Source organism: Pistacia vera, unplaced genomic scaffold, assembly GCF_008641045.1.
Source record: "Pistacia vera cultivar Batoury unplaced genomic scaffold, PisVer_v2 Contig206, whole genome shotgun sequence".
Classification (NCBI taxonomy): Eukaryota; Viridiplantae; Streptophyta; class Magnoliopsida; order Sapindales; family Anacardiaceae; genus Pistacia; species Pistacia vera.
In genome coordinates this window covers 1,201,545-1,210,274 of record NW_022196009.1, presented here as the reverse complement: position 1 = coordinate 1,210,274, position 8,730 = coordinate 1,201,545, and positions in this window count along the sequence as shown.

The window sequence follows — 8,730 nt, the reverse complement described above, 5'->3', positions numbered from 1 at the left end:
AAGGTTTGATAAAAATGCAGTACACTTGTCAGTGTATCCTTTGGCTCTTCCAGTGGTGTAGTATTAGATGCGTTGGTCATTTGGATGCTCTTCAAACTTGGGTTTTGCTTCTACTTCGTTTTCTTCAACTAAGTTTTGTGCTCGTCCGTTTTCTTTCCCATGCACTTTGTTTGGGTTTTGGGCAGTATTTTTCTACTGCTTAGCTGGAGACTATTCATCAGTCATGTTCGAGTCTATTTTTCTCTTTCCATTAACACTTTTCTTATGTGACTTCTCTTTCTGATCTATTGGTTTAGGAACAGATTTGGCTTCCTGTTGTAACCTAAATAATTGCAGCTGACAGGCTATTCATAAGTGTACAAAATCGTGCAAGTAATAAAGCTCGAGTAAACGAGTGTCGAATCCCAAGAGAACTACCCACCAATTACCAAACTAGTCTATTTTATTGCTATTTGATGAAACAGAAATTTATGAATGACTTTAATGAAGAAGAAAACAAATTAAAATCTAAACGAAATCAGAATTTTAGAATAACTTTGGTATAAAAATCAATATGACTAAACCTAGGGCATAGATTTCACACCAATTTAATCCTATGTATTGATGATCATTACTAATCTAATTAAGCTTATTCTAAAGGCCAAACTCCCTAATATTCCCCTAATTTTCTCTTGAACAACTAGTGAATTAACCCTTAAACAACAACCCAAAATATCTCTAAGTTGGATTTAGAAGCTAAGAGATCATTAAGTTCTATGGAATTTACTAGAGCCTCATAGATCGCGGTAACCTATCTCTAGCGTTCGCTCAATCTATGGTTTTATTACCTTAGACTAATCAGGTTTCATCTCTCGATCTCAACCCAACCCATGATGTCATTCAACTCTTGGGCCCTTGAGAATTGAAAGCATTACACACAATAATAAAACTTAGAAACAATGCTTAATAAGAAATCAATAAAGAAAATGTCAACACATAATCATAAATTGGGCTACATCCTTAGCCCTAGAAAAGTGATTTAGTTCATAATTGTAATAATAAAAACCATCATTCTATTCAATGACATGAGTTCAGGAGAGAAAAATAGAAAAACATCTCTAATCAGTGAACGAGAGCTTCAAGAATCCTGATCTCCAAACGAGTAGCCGTCTTCTCTTTCCCTCTCAAAAACTCCCTTAAACTACTTATAAAAATCTTATTTATAGTCCTAGGGTTTTGATCTTACTTAGGAAAATAGTAAATGCCTTAGCCCATTCAGATTCGGATTAGGAAAATGCATTAACATTACAAGCCCGTGACCCATCGCCGCGGTGGTAAGAACAGTCACTGCAGTGATCGTTCCTTCTGTCCAAGGCAACCGTAATCTTCAGAATTTGGTAAAGTCATCAACACAAACTTTTTAGCTCTCTGAATAAGATTTCCAATGCCACCAGAATCGTCGAATTCCAATTTCTACAGCTCAAGTTATGATCAAAACATCGAGGCATGTCACCTTGAAGAATTTCCAGATTTTACGTTGTATCATTGACACGTCACAACTTTATCGTTTCAACTCTGATTCCTGCACCGTGTGTTCCTACGCATCATGAATTCCATCAACATCATTCTTTTCCCTTCAAATATCTGTTTGAGCCTGAAAACACTCAAAATACACCCGTGATCCCATAAAAGGTATTTATAAAAGAATTAATTCAAATTTTACACTTTAAACGCATTTTTCCATAAATAATCCAATTAAATCACAACCAAAATATAAACTTTCAAGCTCTTATCAAAAGCTCTTCCAAGCGGGGTGTAACCTAAGAAAGGGAACAAAGACAAGCATCTTTATGCATTGAGTTAAAATAGTAAGGATTGCATACATTCAATAAATACTAAGCAGATGTGTCATAATTCAGTGACATCTTTAACAATGTTACACAACAACTTGACTTAAAAGCTTAAATTCATAGTTAAGCATCCAACAACCATACTTAAAATTTAACACAATCACAACCATAAATATAACATAAATACAAATACAAATTTATAACCTAAATAAGAGCCTATTTGATATAAATTTTAAATAGGGTTTTATTTTCAAAAACAGGGAATATAAGGAATTTTATGAAAATACATTTTTATTAAAATAAGTTGAAATGTTTTCGAAACAATGTTTTTGCATATAATCCTAAAAATTAGTGTAAAATTAGAAAACAAGAAAAATATTAGTTCTTAGTCTTTATATAGTTTTTAACTTCAAAAACAATTTTTGAATACCAAATATATTTTCAAATATTTAAAATATTGAGATAAAACTTTTAAAATTTTTAATTGTAACTTAGTTTTTCAAAATTATTTTTGAATCACAAACCAAACTGGCCCAAATCTCATAAAGAGATTTAAAATAAAAAATATATTTTCAAATATTTAAAATACAGAGATAAAACTTAAAATTTTTAATTGTAACTTGGTTTTTCAATTTGAATCACAAACCAAACTGGTCCAAATCTCATAGAGACATTTAAACACAAGACTATGTGGACCACCTTGCTACAATACTCTATTAAGTTATCACTTAAACTAAAAATTTAAACAGATAGGCAATGATCCACCAGTAGTATTTAAGCTCTGACAAGAGAGAAGCAAAGAGTTCATAATATGTACAGAGGCACATAAACACAACTAATTTACAAGCACATCATTTGAGGTCATCAAAGACAACTACTAACGTGGCACATTTTAGTTAAACACATATGGTTACTAGATAAGGTGGACATCGCAACTAGCTAAACTATCATTAGTTAAACACTTTAATTGTTTTTTAATAAATCTATACACACTAATTCGCAATAGCAATGCAAATGCCTTATACACCTTAGACTGAAAAAAGAAATACATGATTAATTGGCACTTAAAACAAATAAATTAAAATTGTAGCAAGAATGTGTACCTTCTGTGCAGTGGTCAAAATCTTCAAGTGTCTCGTATTCCCCCTCAAAAGCAGCCAGTTGTGGCATGTGTCCTGAATAACTCTATTTATTAGGAAAAGAATAAATCAACAAATCCAAAAGGCAGTACATAACAATTGAAGAATGTCACCCTAGAGTTGTGGACCCAAAACAGTAATTTCAATATCAAAAAATCAAGAAGCAAGAATTGTCAGTAACTTTAGATGATGTAGTGAGATCATCAATGAGATCATATAATATGAATGGAAGCGGGAGTAGGAGCAAAGAGTTAGGACACAATCCGATTAAATATAGTAAGGCTAATCAAGATAAGATGAAAATAACAAGGTTAACTTTATCAAGCTAAACCCTAAATTGGTCATAGAAAAGAGAAAACTTAGATGACTTTATGATAGGTCATATAAATTATTTAGATCAATAAGTTTTATTTAACCTATAGCATATTTTGACATGAAACTCGGAAAGTAAAGCTTGAATTAAGAAACTTTTCTTCAAATATATTGGAAAAAATAAGCCAAGTGGAAAAAGATATCAGCCCATTGTGTTTTAAAAACTACTTTGCTACCTATGTTTTAAATGTGATTGCTTCATATATGCCACAATTTCATCAGAGTATCAGTAACTCTAAAGTTTGAAGTTAAAAAAAATAAACGTCATGGATTTTCAACTAGCATGATCCCCGGAGATACTGTCATATATCATTTACGTATGATTGGGAAAAATTATTCAAAATGACATATTAAACCATTATAATTATGCTGCTTGAGTAACATGTTGACCTATTGCAAGGCTACTCTCTAAAAATATTCTTAGCTGCAGAGCATGATTCTATGTTAAGAGTTCAAAAGATCTCCATAAATTGCCCTCATTGATAAACAACATTTTAACAACCTTGACTTAAGCCATTTGTCTGGTTTCAACTTTCATTAACAACAAAAAGAGAATAAAGATAGAAATGTCTGCATTGTAGATGACAAATATCAATTGATTAAATAAAGCTGCATCGTATACTACTAAAAGCAAGAATTTTCCAAAAAAAAAAAAAAAAAAGAGAGAGAGAGAAGGAAGGAGGAAAAAACCAGTTTAAAAACTTTCAAATTCAAATCCTGTCCATAAATCAATCTAGAATAATTGAAAGCAAGTAATGTAAAAGAATTATACCTCTGAACTTGTCCCAATAAATCTTTTACTGCAGCATCTCATGTAGATGGACCTAGCTTCATTTAAATATCCCAATTCAATTTCCATAGCTATATAACCTTGCCAAGCTTCCAACATTGACTCGCTGCACAGACAAAAAGCAAGTTATACGGAAAAAATACAAAGATGAATCATAAATCAATCATATTGAACTATACAGGATAAGAAAGAGAAAAAGATGAATGGGCCAAACCAGATCTTAACCAAGCTCTCCCAAAAGTCTTGAGCTACAGCTTGATCTTTTCCCAAATTTTGCTCCAAATGAGCCCAATAAGCATACAAATGCAGTAAACCATCTATATTCTTCATCTGTTGAGATAAGTAATCAGACGCCCACTGAAAGAAAGAAACTTCACAGTTAAGTATTCAAGTATATATAATACATCCAATCATACAGGGCCTGCAATATCAATGGTTCACTAAAGAGACATCAGGCTAATTGTTTATAAACACAAGTATTGAAAACAACCATTATACAATAACAATGTACCAATTGAATATGACATGGAAATTTTATGAATTCATAGATCCACAAAGATATCTTTTGTGCATGCAATTCCAATGCTGAATGAGAAATTAGCAAAGGACACTCTTCCATGATGAAACAATAAACAAAGGTAACAATCTAGCATAAGCCATCTTGGAGTATCGAGAGTTATGCACTATAACTTCTACATAAAGTGGTCATAATAGTACTATAACAACAAACTAAATGAAGTAAATTAAAAGACTTTTCTTCAAAGTCTAAGGGAAGAAACACTTGATACACATTCGTAAGAGATCTATGCTTGGACCCTGAAAGAGTAGACTAGCTACAAGGTCCACATTTTCTTCATCGAAAATTCACCATGAATAGAGCATCTACAAATGTCTTTGAGAAGCTTCAAGTTCTTGACATCAAGTAAAAACAATTTTAACAAGGAGAAATGAAAAGTATACATATGTGAACTTGAAATGTTTCCCTTATCAATGAAAAATTCAGTGCATCCTCTTCTGCTTTAGGCAAAAGGATTCTTTGTCTCAAACCATCCACTCGAGTCAGGAATAAGTTTAGGTACTGAAACAAAGAGGATCCAATTAGCAAAGATATTTATTGCATAAAACGTAGATGAAACAATAACAAGTTACAAAGATTAGTATGTCAAGCCTGCAAATTAGAGAATATATATCTTTACCTCCTCAATGGTTGAAAAAGTGCATAGAAAGGACTTCTCAAAGACCCGAATATGATATAAAAATCTTTTTAAACAAGAGTAATCCTCTATATTTATAAAAGAAGCAAAATGAAATTCCAACACTAAAGTTTGTGAAACTTCATTGCTCTTAAGCTACTTATAACAATCTCTCATAATTCTCAACAGATGAAGAGTAACAACTGAAACTTACAGTAGATATCTCTTTCTCAGTTGCGCGGCAACATTCCAAAGAAAGCAAAGATCGAACCCAAAGATCACCAAGGATAATTTTTCCTAGCCCTGGAATGAACATCCCGCACAATATTCCCTACCTAAAGGAAAAAGAGACGATTAATTGCTAAAGATACAAATACCTGGAGCATAAAGAATTGAAAAGAGAAAATATGAGTGAAACCTTCAAGGTTTTATCCAAATAGCGAGTATAACCAAGTTAGAGATCACTTGATATAGGAAACTAGGTAATATCACGTTCATAGAGAAGTTGAACACAGGTGGATCTCCAGAATACTATTCAAACTTCAAGTAGATCTACAAAAATTTCAAATTAAAATAATAGTATTAACACTTTAATGAAGGAAAAAAATAAATAAGGTAACCTATTGCCACATTGCAAGTTCTTATACAACCCCCCACCCTTAGGAAAGGAAGAAGAAGAAGAAGAAGAAGAAGATCTAAAGTTTACATAAACTGATTACTAATATTAGAAGCAAGAAAGACCATAAGAAATTGAAATTATAATGAAATTTCAATAGCAACTTTGTTGATAAACAAGTTGACCTAAAAGCTTAAGCTTGAAAAGGTAAGGGCACAACAATGATATTCAACTTTGTAACGGGCAACTTCACATGTTACATAAACCAAGCCCCAATTCAAACAGAAAGACCAACCAAAATATAGCTGGTTGTAATAGATGGGAATCTCAAATCATGACCTCTAAACTTTAATATCATATCAAGTTACCATTTAACCTAAATTCTTAAGGTATCACGTAAGAACCCATCATTATCATTTAGCTGTCTAAAACAATATTTGATAGTAAATGCCATATACCATGAATTGTTGAAATTTTTTGGAGTCAGATATATCCTGCCTTGTAATCTATCCTTCAAAATCAGCTCAAGCATTATACATCTCAAATGCCTTTTGGTACACTGAGGCAACAGTAGAAGGAATCCCATCTAAATCACCTGATTCAATATCTAGAGTAGTCCCCAGTTCCACCTACCAAGACTTGTAGGCAAGAAGGATTGACCTTACGTTAGCAAGGGGAACAAACAACTGATGGTGATAATATACTTCGGATATGCTGAACCTATTTTTCTTTTTCCTGCAAAAAAGCAGTAATTTTCCAAATGTAAATTTTGAAAATAGATACTTTTTCTTGGTACGTAGCACTTCTAGGGAAATGAAAGAACAAAATTTATGAATTATACATAGATGACAAAAAGAAGAAAAAAAGTTTCTAAAATAAACAGGGCATGCAACTTGAGCCATGGTTCTAGGAAATATAAAGGAAGACCCACAAAAGCATTATTAACTATAATACCAAACCACTAGGATGGAGTAAGACTTTAAATAATCAAGTAAATTGATTAATAGAATGCATCCCCTTTAGGCACATTTTCTAAAAAGTTTCTAATATATATTATAAATTCTCACCTTAATGCTGATCTCATCTATGGTATGGAGAATGGCTTGCTCAAATTCCCTATATGCTTCCTATATTTTACTGGCTTCAGCAACATGCAAACCAGCAACAGTTATAGCATGCTCAAAGAGATTTCTTGCCTTCGCAATACCATCAGGTGAAAATTCACGTACAGATGGATCATACTCTTGTATAAATCTCAAGCAGTCACACCAAAGTGAGACAGACTACATCAGAACAAGTTCTAGTCATTTAATTTTATAGAATTACTTAGATAAAGGAACTCCAAAGAACGAAATTAATGTTTTATCCCCTAATTCCACATATATGCAAAATCTGACTGAAAGTAGCAAGAACTTAATTTTCCACAGAAAGTAGGGAAAAAGATGACAACATGCAATTAAAACTTACAAAATGTATTGCCACTTAAAAAAATAGATTTATGTTAGAAACCCAGAACTTTAATCACTCAATACAGATAAACACTTCAAGGAACAAAGGATTTTTGAATAATACTGATATCTTCTATATTGATTTGACTTTGAAAATGGAAATACAAACTTCTCATGGAAAAGTGTAAAGAGATGAAGAAAAAGAAATATATGATAGCCTAGCAAATCGAGGAGCTAAAGGCCTCCCAACAATTCCCACTAAAACATAGTTTGCCCTCTTTCCTTTCATCTGCCCAAGTTTATACTAACTAATCACAATATTCTCACCACTATCTCCACGTGCTTAAGCTAACAAACTCTCATAGCCTAACCACTAATTACCACTTTTATCCCTTCTCCTATATGGTATTGGTTGTGCTCTATCAATTTGCACTCCCCAGAAGTTTGAAAAAGTTTTATCCTATTGCCCAATTTGGTAGAAAAATTTGATAATGCATCAAAAAGGAACCATGGTTCTTTAAACACTATCACAAATGTAAGAATATTGATATCCATTCTGAATTCCAAGGCCTACAATCATCTCTACCATACAAATGAAACTAATGAGCCATTTTATTATTAATAATTACTTATTGGAAAAATTCAACCATTCAAAAGTCATAAATCTGGCAAGCTGAATTTTTTTATCAGAAAATTATTTTTAGGAAAATAACTAAAAATACCACAAGTGAGAATTCTTAAGATCACTATGTTTTAATCCATAAATCAATGCATAAAGTAATTCAAAATCCATAATGATAACAAAAACCTACCAGATAATCAAAAACTCCTCTTTCACAAATCTTCTCAATCCCCAAAAATGCCTCAGGTCTACAAAGTTGAAGCAGAGAATCAGCAAGAAACTACCTTCAGCTAGACATAGCGATAAAATCTTAAAGTCTACCCAAAGCTTTACTATCAGTCATGTAGAACAAGAAAAGATCGAAATCTTAAAAATTTAGCTTACCACCTTTTTTTTTTTTTGCTTTGGGGGTAATTGTCATCATGATGTACACTTACTAATTTTCAACATTGCGCTTTATGTTTTGGGAAACTAATATACTTATACTAGGATAAATGAGTTTTGCAAGAGGGCAAGCAGGTTGTCCATAAAAACAATGACAAGAGGGAACTCAAAATTTATAAACAAACAAAATATCAAAAATGTCACGACCTCATCTTACCGGAGGCATGGCTGGGGATCGCAAAGCACCCACTCTCGTGCCCAGTCTATAATAGGTTCCCCCCCCCCCCCCCTTAAGGATTTCTTTTGCCTCCCCCACCACTCGAACCCAAGACCAAGG